The sequence below is a fragment of the Globicephala melas genome, chromosome 9, assembly GCF_963455315.2.
Source record: "Globicephala melas chromosome 9, mGloMel1.2, whole genome shotgun sequence".
NCBI classification, from domain to species: domain Eukaryota; kingdom Metazoa; phylum Chordata; class Mammalia; order Artiodactyla; family Delphinidae; genus Globicephala; species Globicephala melas.
The window spans coordinates 95,755,344-95,783,263 of record NC_083322.1 but is presented as its reverse complement, the minus strand read 5'-3'; the positions used below and the strand labels follow the sequence as shown (position 1 = coordinate 95,783,263).

At 51.0% G+C, this 27,920-nt stretch overlaps 1 protein-coding gene across 1 annotated transcript in view; it reads left to right on the top strand.

The window, feature by feature from the left end:
• The window catches only part of GCK (glucokinase), a 55,438-nt gene that overhangs the window by 12,165 nt on the left and 15,353 nt on the right, over window positions 1–27,920 (top strand). The gene's annotated exons all lie outside the window — the stretch shown is intronic.

Here is a 27,920-nt window from a genome sequence, read left to right as displayed (position 1 = left end):
GGGTTAAAAATATCATCTTTTTCCTTAAAAAATTGTTTTTAATGAAGTATAGTTAATTTTCAATGTTTCAGGTATACAGCAAGGTGATTCAGATACATATATCCTTTTTTAGATTCTTTTCCATTATCGGTTATTACAACATAAGAAATATAGTTCCCTGTGCTATACAGTAGGTGCTTGTTGTTTATCTGTTTTATATATAGCAGTGTGTATCTGTTAATCCCAAATTCCTAATTTATCCCTCCTTCCCTTTTCCCCTTTGGTAACCATAAGTTTGTTTTTTATGCCTGTGAGTCTATTTCTGTTTTATAAATAAGTTCATTTGTACCATTTTTTTGGATTCCACATATAAGTGATATCATAAGATATTTGTCTTTCTCTATCTGACTTATTTCACTTAGTATGATAATCTCTAGGTCCATCCATGTTGCTGCAAATGGCATTATTTCATTCTTTTTTGTGGCTGAGTAATATTCCAGTGTATATGTGTACCATGTCTTCTTTATCTGGTCATCTGTCAGTGGACATTTAGGTTGCTATGGAGTTCTATCTCTTGATGGCCACAACTTCTAGGAGACCTGAAATTGGGTCCTGGGAGCCACGTTGGAAGCTCCTGGTCTATTCTTCCCCCTCCCTCATCTGTGCCCTTCTGCTGGTGGGCAGGAGCGATGGGGGCTCTAGAGCCGGTACAGTTTGCCTTATGTGGTGGGTTTAGGGAGCACTTTTCAGGAGGAAAGCTGGGAAGGTAACACTCCAGGTGTCTTAGTCTGCCCAGCTGCCATCTGGGTGACTTAACCAGCAGACACTGCTTCCTCACAGTTCTGGACACTGGAAGTCTGAGATCAGGGTGACATCATGGTCAGATTCTGGGGAGGGCTCCCTTCCTGGCTTGCAGATGGCTGCCTTCCTGCTGTGTCTTCACATAGTTGCAGGGGGGGAAGGAGAGCACTCTGATCTCTTCCTCTTGTGGGGGCTCTACCCTCATGCCCTCATCTAACCCTAATCACTTCCCAAAGGCCCCACCTCCTGACACCATACACTGGGGGTTAGGGCTTCGACATATGAATTTGGGGGGACACAATTCAGTCTATAGCATGAGGGGTGGGGGTGAGAGCCATAGGGGGCACTGACCTCCCTCCAGTCAGCCCCCCTCAGCTGCCCTGGGCACTTCGCTGCTGAAGGAGAAGGCTCAGAGATGGGGTGAGTCTGCATCACTTGGCAGGCATGCGCATCCAGGTTCCCTGGCAGGACTTGTCCCAGCGGATCTGGGGCCCCAGCAGGAGAGATGCCCTGCCCCCCAAGCCCCTTGGAGACCTTGCTACTGCCAGATGCTCAGGAGGACGCGAAGCTCCAGGTGGGCCCCAAGCAGGTGTTCTGGGAAAGGGGCCTATGCAGGGAGGAGCAGATGGCTCCGCTGAGCAGAGCGGTGATAAGACCCTGAGTGTGGGGGGAACCAGGCTCCCCGTGGCTGGTGTGGATTCAGCAGCAGGGGCTGGGGCTGTGCCTGCCTGCCGTGGGCCCCTCTCGGCCAGGAGCCTCTGGCTCTGAGCAGTGTGAGACATTGTCCCTGTGGTCCCGTGACGGGGCTGGGCTGGGAGGCCGTGGAGCAGAGACTGCCCCAGGAGAGCTGAGCAAGCTGCCTGTGTCCCAGGCCTCAGGGTCCAGGCGCCTCAGGAAGAGCATTAAAATCCCCAGCATGACTGTGCTCTGGAGAGGCGTCATCGTCGGGCTTCTCGGGTCAGGAGCAGGCCAAGGGGACCCGGCAGTGAGACGGTGCAGACCCAGCCAGGCCCACGCCTGCTCCTGCAGCAGCAGCACCGGAGGGTGGGAGCGGGGGAGAGGCACAGAGTGCTCTCGGCCGCCTCCCCCATTTCTGCCGAGCTGCCCTGAAGCCACCTGAGGCAAGCGACGTGAGAGCTGCATTCAAGGGCGGCCCTCCAGAGAAGGTTCTGGGGCCCCCACTGTGGGCTGCGCTGCAGCCTTTGGGGACAGCCCAGGCGTGTTCCCCATGTGTCCCCATCCCGGCGACAGCGGGGCAGGCCTAGCCTGGCCCAGCCCCTCCACCTTCACCTCACTTCCCGTCTCATGGGTGGGCGCTGATCCTCAGGAGGACGCGGCTCTTCCTCTGTCTCTCTCTCTTTTTCTGTCTCTCTCCTTCTCCTGTCTCTCTGTCTCTGTCTCTGCGTCTCTCTGTGTGTGTCTCTATCTCCCTATCTCTCTCTCTTTGTCTATTTCTGCCTCTCTTTCTTTCCCTCTCTTTCTGTGTCTCTCTAGGTCTGTCTCTCTGTCTCTTCATCTGTGTGTGTGTGTCTCGCTGTCACTGTGTCTCTCTCTGTGTGTCTCTCACTGCTTCTCTGTGTCTCTGTCCCTCTCTCTGTCTCAGGCTGGGTGCACATTGAGAAGAGGCCCCCTCATCCCCCCCAAGCCTGCTGCCTCCCACATCAGTCCCTCAGGGCTGGGTCTGCCCACTGCCCAGTTTCCTTCCAGACTGGAGTCCCCTCGGGCCCCTCCTCTGCTCAGCACAGGGCTCCCTGCTGAGCCCACGTCCTCCTCTTCCAGGCCACTTCCCTCCTCAGCCTCCAGGGGCCTCCCAGGAAGCTTCTTGGCGTCCACCAAGGCCCCTGGTCGTCTGACCACCACCATCTCCTCTCTTGCGCCACGTATTCTATTCCTTTATTTCTGAAAGAGCAGCCGTTTCCTGGTGACCAGTTTGTGTACAGGCCATCGAGCTGTTTAGAGAAGCCAGCTTTATGGGACGAAGTTCCAGCAAGTACATGTGCCTGATGAGGGTCCATTTCTGCTTGTTTACTTCTGCTCTAAGGAATCCCTCACTAAAGCCACTCGCATTTCAGATACAGTTGTGGTGCCGGCTCCTGCCTCCCCTTTCTCAGTGAAGTTGAAAGCCAGTTGTCAAGTTTCATAAAAAGCACCATGGGGGTTTTGACTTGGGGAGAGATGAACCTTCCACCCCAGAATATAGACCACTTCCCCCTGATTCAGATGGTCTTTTTTTTGTCTTTTTTGCTTTTCGGACACATGTTCACATTTTCTCTCTTTGGGTCTTGGGCTCTCCTCTCCACGAGACTTGGGCTCCTGGCCCAGGCCTCTCCCTGGCCCCTGAGAAAGCCAGTCTGGCTCATCCTCCGGCCATTGATGCCAGAAGGTCCCGTCCTGAGGGCTGGGGCGGGCCAGGGTGCTTGGGCTCTGAGCCTCCCACAGGCTCCCCGCAGGGCAGCTCCCGGACGCCAAGCTGGGTGCCGGGGGTCCCACCAGCTGCTGGAACCAGTGGGAATTGCCTTGGTGCTGACAGCCCAGCCATGTTCTAAACCGAAGGGAGGTGATTGGGAGGGGCACTGGGGGGAGCGGGGCTGCAGAGGCCATGAAGGCCAGAGTGTGTACCCAGAACACGAGTGGTCCTGCGGGGTAAGGGGGACAAAGGGTCAGGTGTGCGGGCAGACCATGCCAGAGAACCCACCCTTCCGGGTGGGCGGCCGGCTGCCCCTGGGCCCCGATGCCTCAGGGCCCGCTGCTGCCCTGCTCTCGATCACTGCCCCCTTCCCATCCCTGCACTTGCTCTTCACATGTCTCGCTCAATCCATATCTGCTCTTCCCCCCTCGGCTGCCCCCCACCAGGCTGCACCTGCCCAGCTGGCGGCAGCGGGCAGGTCTTCCAAGTCTCCCCCACTGGTGCTGGACCCAAGCAAGAGTCTCACCGAGGGGAAGAGCCCCAGCGATGGGCCCTTGCTGCCAAGTCCCCGCCGGCCAGGTCTGCCCACTGCTCAACCACTGGCTGTTCTTGGCGATGGTTCTCGGAGGCTGCCCTGCCCCTAATTTCACAGAGGAGGGCTTTACAGGCAGAGAAGCCCCATGAGTTGCTGAAGTCACACAGGGTGAGTGATGGAGACCTGGGTTCAGTGAGAGCATGTGTTCTTAGGCAGTGACTTCATGAGCCCAGAGGTGGCCCCTGGAGAGGGCAGAGCCTGCATGGGCTCTGGAGCCAGCTCCCTCGAGGCCTGGTGAGATCTGCGCGGCTCTGGGCCTCACCCGCCTGGTCTGCAAAATGGGGCAATAGCAGCGTGTGCCGCCTAGGCTGGGTGTGGAGACTTCTGTGAGGTGTAGCTGGAGGTCGATCAGATGGGGACGCAGGGACCAGGAGCTTCTGAGAGGCCCCAGGGCTCTGGCCACCACTGCTCACTGCTCCGGGGTTGATAGTGCCTACACTGTCTCCTTTGCTCCCGCCCCTCTAAGGTGTCCTAGCATAGTGTGCTTGCGGAAGCACATTTAGGACCACGGCCTTATGTTCTGTGAATGTCTGTAGATGCCTGCTGACCTTCCAACACACCCCTGCCACACACAGCTCAGCAGACCCCTGAGCCCTGGGCAGGACCCTGGGTGTTGAGTGGTGAGCCAGCTTGGCACAGGCTGTGGTCCTCCACGCTGGGCACCCTGGGCTTGCCCATCCCTCGGCCCACTGTGCCAGCCACCCTGCCCAGGCAGGAGACCTGTTTGATCTCGGAGAGATGGCAGTGAGTGGTGGCTTGAAACAAGATCTAGTTCCCTGCCCAGGAATTGAACCTGGGCAGCCTGGATCAAAACCAGGCATCCTAGCTGCTAGACCACCAGGGGCTAGAGGCTAGAAACAAAATTCCCCTGGCCCTTGCCCCCAGTGAAAACTGCATTTCTCAAGGAGGCAAAAACTGTAAAAACGGGTACAAGTTGACTATTAGAGACACAGTACAACAAGTGGGAGAGCACACAGAGAAACCGTTTGTTTAGTTGAGACAGAAGTAAGGCAGAGATGCACACCCGGCGAGCAAGGGTGTGGGCGTCCTCCCTAATGAGGGGGAGAGCAGTAAAGAAGCGGTTAAAGCATTCCTATAGGGCAGTTCTTCCGGGTCTTTGTTTACCTTTGGCCAATTACCTGGTTTCTTTTTCCACACCTGTCCTGCCCTAGGACCTCCCCAACGTGTGTGCGCAACTTTCTTTCATGATGGGTTCCAGCCCAGAGGCCTATGGGGGGGCCTTGGCATCACATATTATGGGGTAGCGCCCCCTCCATTTTGACCCCCAGGGAGCCTTTCTGCGCATGTGTAGTGTCTCCCTTGCCCCAAGGATGGGAAATATGTGACCTCTTGATCCTTCACTCAAACAGCGTTTAGCCCCTCTCTGCTCCTGCCAGGACCGTTATCTTAAAGTGTCTTCAGGAGACAAAGCCTGGCTGTTTACCTTGCTTCTGTCGTTATTTCTATTTTGAAGTGCAAACAGGAGGCTGGTTGTAAATGCCTAGCCTGGAGCCCGTCTGTCTTGTCCCTCACAGGGCATCAGCAACAGACCTGGGTGGAGTGCTTCCGGCCTGTAAGGACCCAGCAGATCCATCCTTGGCCCCCAGGGGAGGTGAGGGGCGGGAGGAGATAAAGACCCTCCCTCGTTAGCACTCCCCAGAAAGCAGAACTGGTCTGGGCACCCAGAAGGGAAGGAGGCCAGCTCCACCTCCAAGGACTGCCCTCTGCTCCCAGCCTGTGCCTGGCTGGGCTGCAGGCTCAACCTCACTCTTCCCCTTTCCAGCAGGGTGGCCTTCGGCGACTTTGAAATCCCTCCAGACCTCAGTTTCCCCTCCTGTACAGTGCCTCCCTGGGCTGCTGTATGGGTGTGAGCCCCTGAGTGTGCGCCTCTTGCAGGCGTGAGCAGGGCGGGGCCCTCATGCTAGGTAACCGAGCGCCGACCTTTCCAGAACAACACTTCCACTGTGAGTAGAAGTGCAGAGAAGTCCCACAAGTAGACAGATTGAAGGAGGAACGCGATGCATCCCCTTCCAGAAGATACAGAGTCCTCACCCTGCGTCCTCCATCCCTCCGATCTCTGCTTCCGTCATTGTCATTACATCTTCTTCTCTGACCTTCCTGCCTCCCCCTTCCCTCTTCTAAGGATGCTTATGATGTCATTGGGCCCACGGGATAATCCCGGACCATCTCCCTATCTCAGGGTTCTTAACAGCTGCCACATCCCTTTTGCCATGTAAGGCCACATTTCACAGACTCCAGGGACTAGGAATTCTTGAGGGGGTGGCTTTGCCTCCCTGCCCCCACCCCCAGCTCAGTGACGGGCACAGCCCCGCCCGCCTGCCTCACCCTTTGGCTCACTGGCTTTGAGGACTTTTTCTTTGCAGCTGTAGATATCCGCCCCCCCACACCCGCCCCGACTGCACACACGCTTTTAATCAAATTCTGACACTTTTAGGACTCCCCTGGCGGTCCACTGATTAAGATTCTGCGCTTCCACGCAGTGGGCACAGGTTCGATCCCTGGTCAGGGAACTAAGATCCCGCATGCCGTGGGGCGCAGCCAAAAAAAAGAAAAATTCTGACACTTTTAATCAAAATCTTATAAAGCAGACCACACAGAGCTATTCCCCCTCCTGGGCAGCCCTGAGGAGGGCAAAAGAGGAGGCTGCCCAAGCCCAGACCCGTGCAAGGTCACAGCCTGCATTTTCCCTACGTTCAGGAATTGGTACCAGTCTCCTGCGTGGCCCAGTGGAGGGCAGGAGAGACCAGGCTAGGGGAGGGCCTGGGGGCCCATAAACAGCAGAAGGAAGGGACTGAGAACCAGGGCAAGTGGCTCCTGGACATCTTAGGGAGTTTGGGATGAGGTGCACGGCACGCCCTTCCTTTTCAATCTTTTCCAGGTGGGTTGGCCAGGAAGGCCAGCGAGAAGGGATGCTGCACAGGGGCCTGTGGGGGAAGCCAGCCCAGATGGGATGTGCCCATGAGGGTTTCGAGGCAGGAAGAACACTCAGGACGGGACACGTTGGGTCATGAGGCCCTGCAGCACAGGAGAAAACCACTTTCCTAGGGGAGGGGCAAGGACTTGACGCTTCTGGTCCGTGAGGATGAAGGGACAGCACCGCCAGGAAGAGCCAGGAGTCCCCTGCCTTTCCCCTTGTCCACGGCCAAGTGCTCTGCTTGTGTCTGATGGGTGACCCTCAGTCAGCCTTCCCTCCAATGCAGGCACATAACCCTGCACAGCACTGTCCGGGGGAAACGCAGCGTTTTCTAGTAGGCACATTACAAAAGTAAAAAGAAGTAGAGAGATTAATTTTCATAATGCTTTATTTAACCCACTATAAACAGAATATTATTGGGACTTCCCTGGCGGTCCAGTGGTTAGGACTCTGTACTTCCACTGCTGAGGGCCCAGGTTCCATCCCTGGTTGGGGAACTAAGATCCTGCAAGCTGCGCAGCACGGCCAAGAAAAAACAAAACCAATATTATCATTGAAATGTGTAATCTACATAAAAACTGTCAATGAAATATTTCACACGCTATGGTTCATATTGCTTTCCAAAGCCATGTGTATTTTCCACGTACAGCATCTCCCAGTGTGGACTTGCCACGTTTCAAGTGCCCAAGAGCCACATGTAGCCAGTGGCTACCGCCCTCAATAGCACAGGTCACAGCCACTCTGACAGGTGGTCACCCAGGGAATCGTCAGGAATCCCTGGCCATAAGCAACGCAAACTCAGTGGAACCAGAGGAAGCAAAGAGGGGCTGGACTGGCCTGATGGGACCGAGCTCCATGTGCTGAGGGTAGGACAGCTCTGGGGAGCAGGACCTGAGACTCAAAGGCAGCCAAGGCCCCTCTGTCCACCTCTGTCTGGGGCTGGCGTCACTCTCCCCACCTGACGATGGAGCTCCAGGCTCACAGCCTTACAGCCTTATAACCAGAGGGAAAGGAGAGCTCTTCCCTGTGAGTTCCCGCTAGACACGATTCCCAGGAAGGACTCCTCAGGGCTCTGTTGGGACCACGAACCCACTGGAGAGCCACAGGGTACGCGCAATCTGACCGGCCCAGCCCGAGGCGCTAGCTGCCCGAGATACTAGAATCAGCCGCCTTCAGGAGTCAGAGGGCTGGTGTAGGGACGCAGGACAAGGGTCCTGTTCTGGGCACACCCGGCCTGACCCCCGTCCATGCCTGTCCTAACAGCAGCGTGGCCCCCGCGCAACCCAGCTCCACTCACCAAGACACTCACAGGCCTGCTCTGGGCTCTTGTCTTGCATAGCCCGTCCTTGCTGTGTGCCCCTTGGCCAGCTGGCCCCAGCAGCCCTTCCGCCCTACCATCCTCGCCCCCACGCCTGGCTCCGCTGGCCGTCCCACTCCAGGTCCTCAGCTTGCAAGCCCACTTTTCCCACTGCTTCCAGAGTGAGCCATCTGAGCCCAATTCCAGGCGTGCCTTCCCTGCACAGAACCTCCCGTGGCCTCAGCGCAGAGCCAGACCCTCATGGGGCGGCCCAGATTTTAGCCTCAAGGCCTGAAATCTGCAGCCACACTCCAGCCACCCCAGACCCAGTGCCCTTCACTGTACCCAGTCGAGCTCCTTGGCCTTGGCTGTTGTCCTCTGCCTGCCTGGCTACCGGCACAAGGAGCATGGGTGAGCAGGTCACAATTACAGCTTTAAATTTAGCGGGACTCTTCTTGTACCTCTACTGGAAGCAGCCCTCCCTTGAGAACCAGGACGTCTAGGCCCACAAAACCTAAGGTGGTGGGTACAGAAAGAACAAGTTCCCCAGATGGGTCAGGGGGAGTGATGAAGAGCCTGTGGTTCCCAGACCCATGTATTTTACCTTCTAGGAACACAGCATCACCCAGTGGCCATTAAAGAGGACATTGCACCCTGGAGGTCACCTGCCCCTTCTATAGGGGAGTATCTTCAAGCTGACAGCTCAGTTGTACCTTCAGGAGGCTGTGTGACCACTGTATAAGGGGGGCAGCTTCTAGGTGGGAGGACTAGTGGATCCCGTGGACCGTGTGCTATCTGCCAAGCCTCCTTTGCCATGAAGGGGCCCTTCATCTGCGATCGTGTTGTGGAGGATCTCATATCAGTAGATCAGACATTCTGTGGTTCCTCAGTTGGTGGAACAGGCTGAAACACTGAATGTAGGAAAGGCAGATGCGTGCCTGGAATATCAGATGAACTGTTGCCCCTTCCAGAGAGGGAAGGGCCCAGGGTAGTCAACCTGTCACCGAGTCGTGGCTGGTTGGTCTCCTGGAGGAACAGTGTCACACCAGGGGTTTAGGGTCGGTCTCTGATATTGGCAGGTCACACATTTGACAGCAGCAAAAGCTAGATCAGTCTTGGCAAAAGGGAGCCTATGCTTCCACCTCCGCCACCACTGTTATTGGTTTGTGAGGGCATCGTGTAAACACTGAGCTGACGTAAGGAGCTGCTGGTCAGTCCTCCACGTGCTTATTTAGTGCCTCTTCTCTAGCAGATGGTTTCTCACAGGCAGTAACTCCCATGCACCTGGATTTATCTATACGCCTCCTCCCCACACCTCTCCTGTCCCCAGTCCTCTTAATCTCTCTCCTTCCAGCTAAGCTATTCACCCCTGTCCATGGTCTCTGCGTACCTTGACCTTTGGACCACTTCTCTCTCCTCACAAAGTGAGTCACTGGGTGCCCGGCCCCACACTCTGCCTCTTGAGAGGATTTCCCCTCACCGCTGTCTTCTGGGGCCACCCCTGAGTGGGACTGCGGTGCAGCAGAAGTCCACTCCCAGCTTGTACCAACCCAGCTTGGCCAAGCTGACCTGTCCGTGGACCAAGCGTGGGTGGATTTTTGCCCTCCTCCACAGCCAGGCAAAGGGAAGGCCATCTGTGAGCTGAGAGAGGGGCACGGGGGCATCGGTGCAGGAGTGGTAGGTGACAGGTGGGTCTGGGCCAGCTGTTCCTGCAGCTGGACCTGCTTGAGCCTGGTTGCAGATGCCCCACTTCCATCTTATGATGGATGGCTGCAGGGCCTGCCCGATCTGATGACTTAGCAGCTCTGACAGCATTCAGCTCATGACGGGCAGTCCTGGCCACGTGGTCACTCGATGTCCCATGGTCAGATGCTCTGTCTCTACCTATGCCCGGTGACAGGCCAGGAGCTGCCTTTCAAGTGGTGTTTGGTTCTCTGCTGCAGTTGGCAGGACCTTGGTGCAGAGCCCGGGTTCTGGTCTGTGACCCTCCTCTGGGGGTTTATCACACTTCACACAGTGTAACACCTCAAGTATCAGGGCTGCCGCGTCACATGGCCTCAGAGTCAGGGCTGATTGTGGCCGACTAGCTGCAGAGCCCTTTCTTTCTCTGTCTCCGCTTAAACTGTCAGCCTTCTGTTTCATCCAGTAAATAGGCTGGAACAGTATTGCCAAGGGCAGAATATGCTGCTTCCAAAATCTGAAGGGGCCTGTCAAGCACTGTGCACCTTTCTTAGCGATAAGAGAAGAAGGCACATCATTTGTTGCTCACTTGAAAGCAGTTGTCCTTGGCATGTGCAGACCACTGGGCCCCTCACATGGCACTGATGTGGCAGGCCCCTGAGTCTTTTCCTGGTGTACCTCGCCAGGACATCCATGGTACTTGCCGCTTTTGCTCGGTGGGTCCAACTAGCATGGTGTCATCAATATGGTGAGTCAATATAATGTTCTGTGGTCTGTGTAGACCAGATGGTTTAGGTGTCTTGGGACTGTACTGTGACAGAGGGCAGGAGAATTCACATCATTTGGAGCAAGACTGTGACTGAATACTGTTATCCATCTCATGTGGGCGCAAACTGCTTCTGCTCTTCCTTCCTGAAGGGAATTGTAAAACAATGAATGCCTTCGCTTGGGCTGCCATAACAAAATACCATAGCTTCAGTATGGGTGGTGGTTTCAATAGCAGACATTGATTTCTCGCAGTGCTGGAGGCTGGAAGTCTGAGATTAGGGTACCAGCAGGGTTGGGTTCTGGTGAGAGCCCTCTTCCTGGCTTGCAAATATCCACCTTCTCACTGTGTCCTCACATGATGGAGAGAGCTCGAGCTGCCGTCTCTTCCTCTTCTTGTAAGGACACTAATATCATCATGGTGGCCCCACCCTCATGACCTCATCTAAACCTAATTACCTCCCAAAGGCCCCACCTCTAAAAACCATCACACTGGAGGTTAGGGCTTTAACATATGAACTTTGGGGGTACTTTCAGTCCAGAACAATAAATTTGCCAGACTAATAGCTGCCTACTATGTACCTACTATAAACTGTGTTAATCTGTTTTAGAAGAGATACTATATCCAGCACTTCAGCTGCAATTGTGTAACTGAATGTGTGGTAGTCAGTCCACTGCCATCCATTCTGATCCATTCAGTTTTCAGGGATCAGACTGGAGAATTTAATGATCATATGATGTGACCCACACCCTGCGCCCTTTGAGTCATTAAGAATGGCAATCATTTCTGCCGTTTCCCCAGGATTTGACACTTTTCTTTTGGCTCGTGTGTGTGTGTGTGTGTGTGTGTGTGTGTGGCAATTTCAAGGGCTTGCACTTGGCCTTTCCTATTACAAATGTTCTCGTTCTATGGATCAAGGAACCACTGTGAGGGCTCTTCCAATAGCTAAGTAAATCCATTCCAATTATATGTTCAGGATCCAGGGAAGTGGCCACTGAGTGAATCCGTGGAACTAGTAGATCCCACATAAGGCAGACCAGGGCGAGAACCCTATTTATCCCCTCACCCCAGTATGCCCCTTTGCTAACAGGGGAGCCATGGTAATACATTGGGACCCTAGATATCCATGTCAATTGCCATGAAATAGCCATTGAAGTATCTGAATATTATGTGTATTCAGGCAAATAGCCACATATCCCTATTATATATACTTGCCGTGGTGTTTCGGGGTCCTTCCTTCCTCATGGAGACTCAGTCCCTCTTTCAATCAATGGGTTCTGGACCTGAGAACAGGGTCGGGTTTGGAAACTATGCCTTTCCATCTTAACTTTCCACTGGGGTGGCTGACCTCAGCCTTCTGCTCACCCTTTCTTGGCCCGAAGGATACAACACTCTATCAGCTTTCTCCTTAGATCCCTGTAGGCCAACCCCCTCTGGTTGCCAGTCTTGCTGCTCAGTATGGTAATTATTCCTGCTTTGCTTCTGGTCTCTGCCATTAAGGGATCTGGCATCCCCACTGCTACTAAGGAGTGTAGTTCTGAAACAACATCTCCTCCCATCAGCCTTGGTCTACAGAGGACAGCCCCCTCTGAGCCTTTCTGTTGATGTCCCCTCATCAGCATGTCCCCTACAGCCTTGGAAAACAGAGTATCCCTCTACTTTTCCAAGGAGTATGGCCACCTTGTGGGTTTTCCAGTCTTACAGAGCAGATCATCATTATTATACCCATTTCTCTTATCCTTTTGATCACTTCCTCCACGGTCTGCCATATAAACTCAAGAACCTCTGCCTCCTTTATTTATTTATTTTTAAACTTTTTTTAAAAACTTTTATTTATTTTTGGCTGTGTTGGATCTTTGTTGCTGCGCGCGGGCTCTCTCTAGTTTCAGGGAGCGGGGGCTACTTTTCGTGGGGCTGCGCGGGCTTCTCATTGTGGTGCCTTCTCTTGTTGCGGAGCATGGGTTCTAGGCACGGGGGCTTCAGTAGTTGTGGCTCGTGGGCTCAGTAATTGTGGCTCACAGGCTCAGTAGTTGTGGTGCATGGGGCTTAGTTGCTCTGCGATATGTGGGATCTTCCTGGACCAGGGCTCAAACCCACGTCCCCTGCATTGGCAGGCGGATTCTTAACCACTGCGCCACCAGGGAAGCCCTATGCCTCCTTTTTTTAAATTGAAACATAGTTGATTTACAATGTTGTGTTAATTTCTGCTGTACAGCAGAGTGATCCAGTTATACATATATATATATTTTTAAATATTCTTTTCCATTGTGGATAATCATAGAATATTGAATATAGTTCCCTATGCTATATAGTAAGACTCTACCTCCTTTAATGTGGGTCATTGCTTTTTTAAAGCTTTGAGAGCCACCCCAGCAATGTAATGGAACCCTCTCTTGGGACTCTTGCCAGGGTGTTAAATCCTACATCACCGGTGAATGCTCCCTTGTCAGCAAAGTTACCCTTCTCCTTAGAGTCTACCTGCCTTGGTCCAGCACATGCAGGTCAAGTCTCCCACTTCCGGCCAGAACATGTTAGCCAGAGCCTGCAGAAACCTCAGCGTATCATTCTTTTCCTCCCTCAGCAGGTCCAAGCCTTCCCCAACTGGCCATTTTGAGATTTGACATTAGTGCATATGGCCAGGGGGAGAGGCAGAGGCAGGTCCTGAGAAGGACATACATCGTCTCTTTGAGACTTCTGCGTTGTTGTCAAGGGAGACAAGGCCTCCTTCTCAAAACAAGGCTACTCTGTAAGCCCAGAGCAGAGGCTGCATGGGAATCTGGGAATTCAAAATTCTCAAGCTCATCTACACATACCCGGAAAGCCAATCACCTGCCTCTCTTTCCAACTCCTCCTTCAGTGATGCCGTGTTGGCAGCTTGAAATTGGCCATGGAGGGAGGGCTTACACCATGAAAATCAGAAAATGCTACCAGGAGCTTCCCTGGTGGCACAGTGGTTAAGAATCCACCTGCTAATGCAGGGGACACAGGCTCGAGTCCTGGTCTGGGAAGATCCCACATGCCACAGAACAACTAAGCCCGTGAGCCACAACTACTGAGCCCACATGCCACAACTACTGAAGCCTGCATGCCTAGAGTCCACGCTCTGCAACTGCAACAAGAGAAGCCACTGCAATGAGAAGCCCGCACGCTGCTACGAAGAGTAGCCCCTGCTTGCCGCAACTAGAGAAAGCCGGCGCTCAGCAACGAAGACCCAATGCATCCAAAAATAAATAAATTAAATAAGTAAATTTAAAAAAAAAAAAGAAAATGCTACCAACCACGTCCTCCATCATCCCTGAGAGCCACTTGTTAACCATTGGCCAGCACACCACTGCCCACACTCCTCCCTCACGGAGCAAGCTTGCCCTCTCTGAAGTTCAAATACTGCTCCCTTACAATTAAGTCCTGCATCTGGTCTCCAGCTCTGTTGGCCTTTGGGTGCAGGAGACAAATACTGCCCAGGAGACCCTCCTCCTCTCCCACTTTGCTTTAAATCAAGAGATCCAAGCCTGGCATTTTCTCTTTCCAGTGCATTGTGACACTTATCAACAGCCACTCAGTTGCACAGTACTTAGGCTGACGTCCCCCCCCAGAGCCCTCAGCGCCAGACATCACACGGGCGGTGCCTTCCCTTCCATCAGCGCTCTGCCCCCACCATGAGAATCAGTGGAAGTCTGCCACCAGTACTGCTTCTGCCACCAGTGACGCTCCTCTCCTCTCGTCAATCCCGCTGCAAACAATCCACTTCCAGAGCCCCACCTCATTTCTAAGACCTGCCTGGCACCAACTTAGGGCTTAGGAGGAGGGTCCCAGAAGGTGTGCGACGAGGCTTCCGGTACCGGTCACTTGTGAGAGAGTGTGCTCAGGTGAGGCCAGGTGCATGGGTGTTGGGGTAAGACAGGGTTGGAGGCAGATTCGGATTCAGCAGAAGTCAATCCCCAGTCTGATCTCACGGGGAGCTCTGGAGCATGAATGGCGTCGTGAGTCATCCCTCCTGAGGCCGGTCAGGGTCTGCGCTCCTGTACTGGGCAGTCATTGGCTGGGGGTCCCAGTGGGAGGGCCAGGGCTGCCAGATTCAGCAAATAAAAATTCAGAATGCCCAGTTACATTTGAATTTCAGATAAACAACAAATATATTTTTAATATATGTTCCCAGTATTGCGTGACACACTGTATTTTCTCTGCCAATCCCGGAGGCACATAACCTTCCAGGTATTTCTGGGTGGGGTGACTTCATAGACTGAAGACAAGTCTTAGGAGAAGGGTCCAGCTGTGAGCTGCTGGCAGCCAATTGGAGCAACTGGGGAGCAGGTGCAGTGCCCAGCAAAGGGAATCGTGGCAGGTACCAACACCATCTATAACGTGATAGGTTATGCCGTGAGCAGGACCACTGTGTACTCCATACAAATACAGCCACCGCTGAGTTCTTTAAGAGTTCAATGATTAGGTAGTTGATGTTTTGAATGCTTTATAGTATGCAAAAATTGTTGGTGGATTGCTGTATATAAAGAGAGCTTTAGTGATATTTGGAGAATGAGATGGAGCGTTTGGATGGGCATCATTTATTTTTCATTTAAAACAAGGAATGTAGGCTCTTGCTCTTGGAAATTTGTTCACCAACATGTTTTCAGAGTGGCTGCAAAGTCATGAGTGTAGTTCAGCCACCTGGGGAATCCACGTGGGGAGAAGCAGCAGACCTAGCTTGACCAGTGGCACCATTAGCCATGGAGTAAGTCAGAGGGTAGAACAGGGCGTTTCCCTCCATCCTTTCAGACACAGCCCCAACTCTGTCTGCAGGTGGTGGGGCCGGAGCGACGGGGGGAGCATGTAGCAGAGCCCCCCATGCCGTTGTCACATGGCCACTGCCAGAACCACAGCCTCCGGGAGGTGGCCCAGAAGGGTCAGGGGATCAGGTTCCAGGGAGGCTGGGGTGCCTCTGTTCAATTCCTCCACTCAGGTCTTTTCCCCTGGAGAGCCAGTTGTTAACCATTTTCCGGCAGAGCGCTGGTTTCCATCACCTCGAAGGTAGTAAAGTCCAGCTTCTGCCTCACCTCCTGGGGGCTTTCCTGAGCCACCCTGTTGAGGGTAATTACCTATGGGTGTCCCGCCGTCCCTTGCTTTCCCCTCTCTAGGCTTTCTCACATGCAGCAGAGCCGAATGACTTGTTAGTCCCCACTGTGGCAGTTTGGGTCCATTAGGCTGTACCAGATTCCCAACTATCACTGAGTTCTCTGATAGGGCTCATAATCTCACACAATAAACAGGCCAGAAGTGGTTCTCAGCCCAATACAGTGACACCCTGATGTCAGGCTCTGGGTCAGCTGTGCTGGCTGTTTTCGCCTCCCCCTCATGACAGCACAAGGGATACCAACAGACCTAGTGAGGCTCCAAATGCAAGAGGGGAGGGCCTTCTGCTGCCGCATCTTCCCCAGGTGCCTCCCTCCTGGCAGCTCCAGAATGGGTGGGCTTTAGGCCAGATGGGGCCATCCCCCAGTGCTGGGCTTGTCGCCACCTGATCCCCAAACAAAACGGAGGGTCCATGAGCAAGCAAGAAGGGGAACCAGTGGTGGGGGGCAAGAAACAGTGTCTGCCCTCACCCCTAGGAGCAGGCATGAATCACATGTCTGAGGTCAGGTAGGTAGCAAGTGTCCACCAGCTCCCATCTCCTGCTCCAAGTGCCACGAGGGAGCTGGAACGATGACTTCCAGGGTCCTGGCTCCTCGGGGTGGAGAGACCCTGCTGCAGAAGGAGGCTTGAGGAAGGCAGCAGCTCTCTGCACGGGCGCCTGTGTCTTTCCACCTCTAATGTGGTTCCCTGACTCTCTTCAACTTCAACTGCTACTCTTCTTTTTTAAATGACGATATAAAATGCATACAGTAAAATTCACCTTTTTAAGTGTACAGTCTGATGAGTTTTGTCAAATGTGTACAGTTATGTAACTGCCATCACTGTTGAGATACGGAATCTTCCCGTCACCCAACAGATTCCCTCCATCCCGCCTCTTTTTCTTTTTAATAAATTTTTATTGGAGTACAGCTGCTTTACTATGTTGTGTTAGTTTCTGCTGTACAGCAAAGTGAATCAGCTACGCGTATACATAGATCCCCTCTTTTTTGGATTTGCTTCCCATTTACGTCACCAAAGAGCACTGAGTAGAGTTCCCTGTGCTGTACAGTAAGTTCTCATTAGTTATCTATTTTATACATAGTAGTGCATATATGTCAATCCCAATCTCCCAGTTCATCCCACCCTCCCTTCCCCCATTGGTATCCCTACATTTGTTCTCTAAGCCTGTGTCTCTATTTATGCTTTGCAAGTAAGTTCATCAGTACCATTTTTCTAGATTCCACATATAAGCGTTAATATATGATATTTGTTTTTCTCTTTCTGACTTACTTCACTCTGTATGACAGTCTCTAGGTCCATCCACATCTCTGCAAATGGCACAATTTCGTTCCTTTTTATAGCTGAGTAATATTCCATCGTATATATGTACGGCATCTTCTTTATCCATTCATCTGTCGATGGACATTTAGGTTGCTTCCATGTCTTGGCTATTGTAAATAGTGCTGCAGTGCAGTGAACATTGGGGTGCATGTGTCTTTTTGAATTATGGTTTCCTCCAGGTATATGCCCAGGAGTGGGATTGCTGGATCATACGGTAGCTCTGTTTTGAGTTTTTTAAGGAACTCCATACTGTTCTCCATAGTGGCTGTATCAATTTACATTCCCACCAACAGTGCAGGAGGGTTCCCTGTTCTCTACACCCTCTCTAGCATTTATTGTTTGTAGATTTTTTGATGGTGGCTGTGCATCCAGCCTCTTGGTGTCAATCACCGCCTCCACTCCCAGACCCTGGAAACCACTGGTCTGTTTTCTGTCCCTTTGGTTTTGCCTTTTCTATATAAGTGGGATCATTGAGAATACAGTGTTTTGTGTCTGTCTTCTTTGACTTTGCATCATGCTGTGCACATATCAGCAGTCTGCCAGTCCTTCCTACCTCTCCACAGCTGAGCCGTGGTCCACTGCAGGGATGTGCTATGTGTCCATTTATTCATTCACTAGCTAATAGGCATTTGGGGGGTTTCCAGGTTTGGCTACAATGAATGAAGCTGCTGTGAATATTCAATTATGAGCTTTTGTGTAGACTTGCGTCTTCATTTGGTGGGATAAATATCTAGGAGTGATGCCAGGTGGTGTCAGGTGGCAAGTGGATGTTTAACCTTGGAAGAAACCACCAAACTCTTTTCCAAAGTGGGCTGTACCATTTTCATTCCTAATATTTGAGGGCTCCAGTAACTTCACGTCCTCCCCAACACTTGCTTTTGGCCATCTTTTAACTTCTATTCGTTCCGGTGGGTATACAGTGGCAGAGCATTGTGGTGTTAATTGGCATTTCACTGGTTGACTAATGAGGTACATATTTTCATATGCTTATTGGGCATTCTTTGTGAGGTTTTAAAAATTGGGTTATTGGACTTCCTTGGTGGTCCAGTGGTTAAGACTTCGACTTCCAATGCAGGGGGTGGGGGTTCGATCCCTGGTCGGGGAGCTAAGATCCCACATGCCTTGGGGCCAAATAACCAAAACATAAAACAGAAGCAATATTGTAACAAATTCAATACAGACTTAAAAAAAATGGTCCACATCAAAAAATGTTAAAAAAAAATGGGTTATTGTCTTCTTATTGAGTTGTAAGAGTTCTTTATATGTTCTGGACACAAGGCATTTTATCAGACGTGGTTTTGCCAAAGCGGTGAGAGTAAAGCTACAGGGATCCTATTAGGAACGTGGAAACATGTTTCTATGAACAGCGTTCACAGCCTTCTGCTCCCACTGCTGAACCCTTGGGCAACAGCCCTCACCCATCGCTGCAGTCTTCCTGTGATGACACCCCAAGCTCGTCTGGGGCTGGATAGCTCAGTGACTAAGAGTCATTGAGACAGAATGCCTGAGTTTGAACCTCATATTTGCAGGGTGATAAGGGTAAGTAACTTACCTTTCTGTGTCTTGATGACTGTACCTGGCACAGCACATAAACAGCCATTATTGTTGTTGTTGTTTGTTGTTGTTATTTTCCCAGCCCCATCCATCCCACCTCTGCCACCGCATCTCCCTTCCCCCTGTCCCCCTGCTGTCATAATCCATCCGGCCTTCCACTGTCTGCAGGACGCAGTTGAACACACAGCCCCAACTTTTGGGCCCCTCACATACTGTCCCTGCCTGCCAATTAAGTCTTATCTACTTATCATGTCATTAAATAAGCATTTATTAAGACTTGTTATGGACCAGGCCTTGCACTGGACATTTCCATAGCCATATGAAAATAGCAGCAGCAACCACAAACAAACAAAAAACCTAGCAGGACCTGGTATTCTTGTTAAGGGAAGTTCTTTGACATCTATTAACATTTCTTCTATTTTTCTCCATCTGGTCAGGTTTTTCTTATCTTCCTGAGTCAATTTTGATAATTCATATTATTTGGAAAATCATCCCTTTTCTCTAGATTTTAAAAATTTATTGAAGCAAGTCTTACACATAACTTTCATAAGACATTTGAAGCTCCTCTTTATCTGTGGTCATGTCTCTTTCTTATCCCTGAAGTTATTTATTGGTGTCTTCTTTTATCCTTGATTAGATGACCAAGTGTTTGCTATTTTATTGGTCTTTTTAAAGATCTGGGTTTGGGATTTCTTAATCAAGTTTACTATTGTTTTTGTTTGCATGCTTTCTGTACAATTTGTTTCTGCTTTTATCATTACTGATTCCTTTATTCTTAGGTTTACTTTATCTTCTCTGTGTTGGGGATTTTAAGATCTTGAGAGGAATGCTTTGCTCATTGATTTTCCATTTATTTTTTTGTGAGTGCCTTTAAGGGCATGAATGTTCCTTGGAGTATTGCTTTGGCTATTACCCATACTTTTTTTTTTGGCTGCACTGGGTCTTCATTGTTGGGTCTTAGTTGCTGCACGCGGGCTTTCTGTAGTTGCGGCGAGAGCAGGCTACTTTTCGTTGCAGTGCACGGGCTTCTCATTGCGGTGGCTTCTCTTGTTACGGAGCACAGCCTCTAGGCGCGCGGTCTTCAGTAGCTGTGGCATGCAGGCTTGCAGGCTCTAGAGCGCAGGCTCAGTAGGTGTGGCACACGGGCTTAGTTGCTCCGTGGCATGTGGGATCTTCCCGGACCAGGGCTCAAACCCGTGTCCCCTGCATTGGCAGGCAGATTCTCAACCACTGCGCCACCAGGGAAGCCCCTACGCATACTTTTTATTTTCGGTGCACTCATGGTTATGCGTTTCAAAGGGATCTGTAACCCAACTCAGATGGCCTGTTTAGCCCAGATGCCGTTTGCAACAACCTGATTTCCTGGGTGCGCCCTCTGTGCGTGTTGCTTCAAACCACTGTACGTATCGGTGTTTCTCCAAATGCCTCTGCCTTTGTCCTGTTGGCCCCTCTATCTGGAATGTTCTTCTCTGCTGGCCGCTTCCCACTCATGCATTAAGGGCAGCAGGAAGCAGTACTGAGAAATCCTGTTCTCCAGAAAACCCCATCAGTCTCCTCCATGTTCCCCCAAGACTCTGTAGCTCTGCCAGTATCAGTCTGTACTTGTTATTTGCTTGTTCCTTCTGCTAGATTGTAAGCTCCTTGAGAACTAAAACCTAGTCATTTTCATAACCTCATACTAAGCACAAATTAGGTGCTTAATAATGTTAAATAAATGAGTGATTCAGTCCCCTCCCAAGCTCTATTTTTGCTCATTGGTGCTATCATTCTGAGTATTAATTAGGGCAAGCTTAATTGCTGTAACCAACACCAAAACAGGAAATGGGTCTACAGAGCAGAACTGTATTTCTGGCTCATATGATAGTAAATGCAAGTGTGAGCTGGCTGACAGGTTGTCCTCTACACGGTAATCTAGGAGTCCAGGCATCTTACATTTCTTGTCTCCACTGCCTCCTAAAGCTTCCTCATCATCAGTGTGATGAAGCCCGCAGAAAGGTAAGAAGGAATCTAGAAAAGCCACTCTGTTTGAAAGCCTGGACCAGGAAATGGTAGGCTCACACAGGGTGGTACATCTCAGAGCAAGAGAGGCTGAGAATACAGAGTGGCTGGCCAGCCATGCACGTGGCGTTGTTATCACAGCGGGCAAAGAGGACATGGATTTTGGCCCACAGCTGGTAATCTCTACCACAGTCCACAGGTACCCTTCTTCTTACACTTAGAATTCACATTCATCCCTCCCCAAAGGTGATGAGTCAAGATCCCACACAGTCCTTGTATCCAGGGGGAGATGCAGGCGTCTCCACCAGGTGCAAGTAATGCTGAGCACGGTCCCATCGTCTGGGAAGGAAAGATGAGTCACCATCCATCCTTCCTCCCTCCCTCCAGGACCAGGGGAGTGGGCAGAGTGTCCACAGTCCAAATTCCTATTGGGAAAGGGGAAGAATGGAAAACAAAGAAGTGACATCCATAGTGATGATGAAATCTCACCAGGCAGGGACTGGGAAGACCTTGCCCTGGTGGGGACATGTTCCTCCGTAGGACTCCAGTTCTGCCCTCTTGGGGAGACTCTGCAGCCCCAGGGCCCACCCTTTGGGAGATTCTTCTTTGACCACTATCCTCTATGATATAATACCCTTTCACAGCCTACTTCTTTCTGATAAAGTTTGGGGGCCCAAGGATTATCTTGTGGCTTAAGTAATCAAAAGCTTTTTCAGGGCTTCCCTGGTGGCGCAGTGGTTGAGAGGCCGCCTGCTGATGCAGGGGACACGGGTTTGTGTCCCGGTCCGGGAAGATCCCACGTGCCATGGAGCGGCTGGGCCCGTGAGCCATAGCCGCTGAGCCTGTGTGTCCGGAGCCTGTGCTTCGCAACGGGAGAGGCCACAACAGTGAGAGGCCTGCGTACTGCAAAAAAAAAAAAGCTTTTTCAGGCCAAGTTCATGGGGGGGTTAGCAATACAATTCCTCAAAAACTTAGGGCATCGCATCTATTTGCTAATAGACAAATGGTGACAGTAACTACAACCAAAATCTCTCTCCTCGACATGGTTTTTATGTTGTCTTTCTTCTTAGTCCCTATTCCCCTCTTAGTGGCATCCAAAACAACAGATCACAGTGAGAATTAGTCTTTGCCACAGGTCTGAGACCTGTTGTTTACAGAAATGACTGAACGGGCCTTCTCAAAACCTTCTTCAGGCTTATGTCCAGTTTGGGGCAATCCAGAAGTAGATTTCCCTCACCCTATTCATAAGTCATATCACATCCATATAGTGTGCAGGGCACCTGCTCGTAAACATTGTTGAAAGAATGAACGAAGGTGCAAGGGTGATTGAGTGGTGATTCCATTTGGGGCAGTAAAAAACTTGCTTTTACCATAAAAATAAATAGCTTGTTAGTATTCTCTCTTTTATTATTGTGGCAAAACATGTAAAACATTAAATTAGCCATTTTAACCACTTTTGAAGTGTACAATTCAGTGGCATTAATTACGTTCACAATATTGTGCAACTATCATCACTTTTTCCGAAACCTTTTCATCATCCCAGGCAGAAAACTCAGTAACTCCCCATTCCTCCCCACCATTCCCTAGGTAGCAACTATTCTACTTTCTGTCTCTATGAATTTGCCTATTTTGATTTTTTTTTTTTTTTTTTTGGCGGTACGCGGACCTCTCACTGTTGTGGCCTCTCCCGCCGCAGAGCACAGGCTCTGGACGCGCAGGCTCAGCAGCCATGGCTCACGGGCCCAGCCGCTCCGCGGCATGTGAGATCCTCCCAGACCGGGGCATGAACCCGTGTCCCCTGCATCGGCAGGCGGACTCTCAACCACTGCACCACCAGGGAAGCCCCTATTTTGTTATTTTATGTAAACAGAATCATACAATATTTATCATTTTGTGTCTGGCTTATTTCACTTAGCATAATGTTTTCAACATCCATCCATGTTGTAGTGTGTCAGAACTTCATTCCTTTTTATGGCTGAATAATATCCCAGTATATTTAATAATACTTTTCTTTCATCCATTCATCTGTTAATGGAAAGTTAGATTGTTCCTACCTTTTGGCCACTGTGAATAATGCTACTATGAAGATTAGCATACAAGTATATTTTTTAGTCCCTATTTTTAATGCTTCGGGGAATATACTTTAAATACTTTAGGAAATGTTAAGCCATTATTTCTTCAATTACTTTTTCTGCCTCCTTCCATCTCTTTTCTCCTCGTGGGACTCCTACAATTCTTACGTTGGAATGCTTTATGGTGTCCCACAGGTCTCTCAGGTTCTGCTTATTTTACTTCATTCTTTTTTCTGCTAGGCAGATTGGATAAGTTCAACTGCCTTATCTTCTTGTTCACTGACTCTTTCTTCTGCCCGCTCAAAACAGCCCTCTAGCATTTTCTTTTTTGTTGTTTTTCATTTTAGCTATTGTACTTTTCAGATCCAGAGTTTCTATTTGGTTCCTTTCTATAATTTAAATTCTAGGGAATTGTCATTCCCTGTTTTTTCATACATTGTTCTTCTAATTTCCTTTAGTTCTTTTCCTTTAGCTCACTGAGCATGTTTAACTTAAGTTTTTTGACTGGTAATTCCAATGTTGATTTAATGTGTTTGACTAGTAAATTCCGGTGTTCAGGTTTTCTCAGGGATAGTTTCTATTGATTTTTTTTCCTGTGAATGAGCCGTATTTTCCTGTTTCTTTGGATGCTTTCTAATTTTTTGTTGAGTACTATATTGTGGTAACTCTGGAAGTCAGATTCTCCCCCTCTGTAAAGATTGGTTTTGTTGCTTGTTGAGGACTGCAGTTGTTCATTTGTATAGTGACTTATCCAAACTTTTTTTTTTTTTCAAAATCCGTATTTCCTGTTGTATATGTTCACTGAAGTTTCTGTTCTGATTTCTCTGCAGTCAGCCTGTGACCTGACAGAGAAATCCTTAAATGTCTGGATCCAAAAAACAAAACAATACAAAAAAAATTAAACTGTTATGTATGTCTCTTTAACTCTTCTGCTAAATGCCACCAGGGAGGCTGCTGCAGCCTGAGGAGGATGAAACAAAGGCAAGCTCTGTACTGAGCCCTCAGGGAACCACCAGAATAACCAAAATGCACAGCCCAAGGTCCTGACTGCCCAAGGAACACGGGTGCCATTCCCATGGCCATGGTGGGGAATGGGGCTGGTAGCTGGTTTGTGTCCACTACTCACTTACAAGCCATCAGCAAACTCTCCTTTCATCAAGCACTCCCCTGGTTGCTATAAGTGTCCAATCAGGTTTATTCTGATCATTTTTTTCTAGTGTAGTGTTTGTTTTGGTGGAGGGACTCATCTCTGGAACTTCCTACTCCACCATTTTCTGTGACGGCATCCTCTTTCCAGACAAGAAGCTTCATTGATTTACTGTGGGAGTGGCATCCAAGAGGCTGTGCCACGTGTCTGCCTCCTCAGACCACCAAAATAATCAGCAGGCATGGGGGTGGGGCTTTGGATTAGGACCTGCTAGAGATCTAGAGCTTTGGACGGCCTGTATTCTAAACTCTGACCCAGGGGCTAAAGCATCCTTTGGTAGTAAAAATAGCTACAAATTATTGAACAACTTGTATTGCCAAGAGTCTTATCTACATTATCCCATTGAATCTCCTCAGTAGCCCTGTGAGGTAGGTAAGTCGTTACCTCCACTTTACTGATGAGGAAGCTGAGGCCCAGAAACTAAGGGACTTGCCCAAGTCCTACGGCCAGTGAACTGCAGTTTTCCGACTCAGGCTGGTGACCTCGTGTTCCTGTGTCACCCCAGCGTTATCCTGCCTTCCTTGTAGGGGTCCTGGATGATCCCACAGCCTGCCTCCCCCTCTCCAACCAATGTGCCGGACACTCCCTGTTCCTCACCCACCCTCTTCCCCTACCCCTCCCATGGCCACAGCCTTTAGGTGTCCCCCTGAAACCTGGCCCCAGGCCTCCAGGCCACCATGCCATGCAGACCCTGGCAGCTGCTGCTGTCCCAGCCCCACCAGCTGACGCTCCAGCATGGAAGCAGCTCCAGAGGCTGTTTCTGGACCCTCAGCATGTGCTTGGCCCTGAAGGAGCCCTCCCCCTCTAGTCAGGAAGACTAATCTTCCAGTACACCTGGAGTCAGGCTGGGCTGTAGGCAAATCCTGGCCAAGTCACTAATGGCTGTGGTATCTTGGAACTCCCTTAACTCCCACGGGCCTCAGTTTCCCCACATTTAAAATGACTGCCCTGGGCTTTCAGGCCAGTTGTGATCCACATAAGCATCTAGCACAGCAGCCAGCACGTGGAAGCCACTGGGTACTCACCAGCTGTGGTTATCATGACCCCAGCCCACTCTGCTGTCTCTTGTCTCCTCTCCCCGTTGCCTGTATCCCTGACATGGCCACATTGCCTGACACCCTCTCACCTCCAGGCCCCTGGCCTGCCCTTACACAAGGGCACAGCGAGTCTCCAGTCAACCCTGCTGTAGGCAAACACGTGCAACGCCATGCTGACCTCCAGGCCCCATTGCTTCAGGTCAGGGAGTGCCCACACTGTTGCCCAGCTGGTGCCGAGGGCCATCAGGCCATTGGGGAGGGGCTGGCATCTCCAGATCCCAGCCCCGCTTTCTTTCCCACTGGAATATGGGGGCCGGCAATTTGACACATTTAACTCTGAGCCCGCATCCTTCAGAGTCTGGGCATCAGAGCCTCTGTGCAAAAATAGCAGATAAGGCCCAAACTTTTTATTTTTCAACCTGATTTTAAAACAGTACTCCATTAATACACATTCATTGCAGAAAAACTTAGGACATACAGATAAGCAAAGAGGAAAATTAAGTCACTCATATTTCCATTATCAAGATGACTACTATTACCATTTTTCTGTATTTCCTCCCATGTGTATATTAGATATAATATACATATACATGACAAAAATGAATCATGCTATATTTTATAACTGTTTTTTCTATTTGTCTTCTATTGCTATGTAAAAAACTACCTCGAAATTTAGTGGCTTGAAAAAACAAACCTTTATTATCTCACACTGTCTCTGTGGGTCAGGAGTCCAGGAGTGGCTCAGCTAGGGTGCTCTGGCTTGGTGTCTCTCCTGAGGTTTTAGTCAAAATGTTGTCTGGGATGGCATCACCTGAAGGCTCGATGGTTGCATCTGCTCCCAAGGTGGCTCGCTCACCTGCCTGGCAAGTTGGAGATGCCCATTGTCAGGAGGTCTCAGTTTTTCTCAGTGGACCTCCCAATACAACCTGAGTGTCCTCATGATCTGGTGCTGGCTTCCCCCAGAGTAAAGAATCCAATAGAGAGAAAAGCAGAAGCCTCAGTGTCTTTGATGGGCTAGCCTCACAAGTCACGCTCCGTCATTTCTGCAATAGCTTATTAGTAACATAGGCCAGACCTATTCAGCATGGGTGGAGCCTACCCGGGGGGTTGAATGCAAGACATGGGGCTCATTGGAGGCCCTTTTGGAGGGTAGCCACCACATTCTCTTTAAACAGGATGTCATGAACATCTTTCCATGCCAATAGAGGCCGATCAATCTTACCATTTTAAATGACTGCATATAAATGTAGCATAATTTATTTAGACAATTTCCTAAGGTTGGGTGTGAGGATTATGTCCCATTTTTGGATCCTAGAAAGAGTAACCTGGAATATCCATCTCCGAATTTGTCAGATTATTTCCTAGAGATAAATTACAAAGAAAATTAAATCATGCCTGTCAGTCAGCTCCTTGAGCAACCGAGAGATGAGGGTACCAACTGGGACATAGAGAAAAGTCCCTCTGGTCCTGCTCTCAGATGCCCCACATCTCTCTCTCCCTATTAAGTCGGGAGCTCACTATCTGCTGAGACATACTAGCCCATTGTTGTGCAGTTCCGGTTTTTTTTGGGGGGGAAAGTCTAAGCAGAAACCACATTCATTCAACCTCCTCAGGACAACCCTTGAGATATTGAAGACTCTAATTATGTCCTGGGCATCCCTCTGGAGCCATTGTCTCTGAGGCCCTCCCTCTCCTGGCCCCTCTTCTCTGGACAGGTCTATCCCTTGCTGCAGGGATCCTTGACCCCAGCCCAGTGTTGACCCTCTGGGGTCACTCCCTCACCTAAACAGGAAGCGGTGAGACAGGGCACACCTCTTGTGGTGGGAGCACAGGAGAGCTGGCATGTTGCACGAGAGTCTGGCTCCGGAGGATTAACTAGTATGGGGAAGTGGGGCTGTTGGACGCCTTCCTTCCTGCCCTCACAGGTGCTGGGGAATGCAAGGAGGCAGCCCCAGGAAAGGGCTCTGGTGAGGGGTGCTTGCTGGTCAAAGTGCAAGCCAGAGAGGACACTGGAAGTCCAACAAACAAGAAAGGGCCCCACTGATCTCTGCCCAGCCCTGTCCTCTCCCACTTCCCAGAGGAGAGCTGGAGGATTTTGATCGTCTTCTCAGGTGCTATGTGCCTGGACCAAGAGAAGAGCAGCTGCTTCTTGGCCTGGCTGCTCCAGAAGGCCCCCAACTCCAAACCCAGGGGTGAGCCCTGCCCACCCTGTGCAAACAGCGGCTCAGAGCCAGGGGCTGGGGGGACAGTGATCTGTCACATGTGGGTTTGGTGAAGCCCTTGGGGCTCTATTTTGGGAAGGGGATCAGTCATGTCAGGGGCTTCCTCAGGGATGACCACACTGGCCATTGGCGGGAGAGCCTGGCATCCTGTCAGGCTACCGCTCCCCAACCCCGCCCACTCCTGAGCTCTTGCTGGTTTCAGCAGGGCTCAGCAGCTTCTTGCAGGTCCAGGCAGGACGGGTTCACTCCCGGGCAGGGAGCTGGGAGTGGGGAAGGGGGTGGCTCTCAGAGCGAGCTCTGGCCTGGATTTTGCAGACCCAAAACCCAAGGATGACCTTCCCGGCCTTTTGAGGCAGGTTTTGACGATTTACAATTGAAGACCCCTGATGAAAACAAGCATTTTCTACTTGGTGGGGGCAGATGGCCCTGGGTGGGGGTGGGGCCAGTCATCAGGGTGGTGCCCACCCCGCCTCCATCTGCTCCCCCTCACTTCCCCACCCCTCCCCTCCCCACCCCTCCCCTCCCCTCCCCACCCCACCTCCTGGCCCCACCTACCACCATCCCTCACCCCCACCCTCCAGTCCCGCCTCTGCCCAGGGCCTGAGCCTGGCTCTCAATGCCCCGACGGAGGTCTTTCGTGCAACCCCCGCCCCCCTTAACCAATCCTGCCAACCGATCCTGACTGGCCACACGGCAGGGCTCTGAGGGCTTAGGAGAGGAGCGGCCCAGGAGGTCCCTGCCCTCTGCAGCCCTGCTTCACGAGGAGCCTGCCTTGCTCAGGGCCTCAGGCCTGGCCTCCCAGCCACCAGCCTGTCTCCCCTCCCAAGTACAGGACAGGCCCCAGGTGAAAATTAGCCAGGGATCCCCGTGGTCCAAGAGCAAGCCCAGACCCTTCGACCTGCATGGGGCCAGCCCCTCAGCAG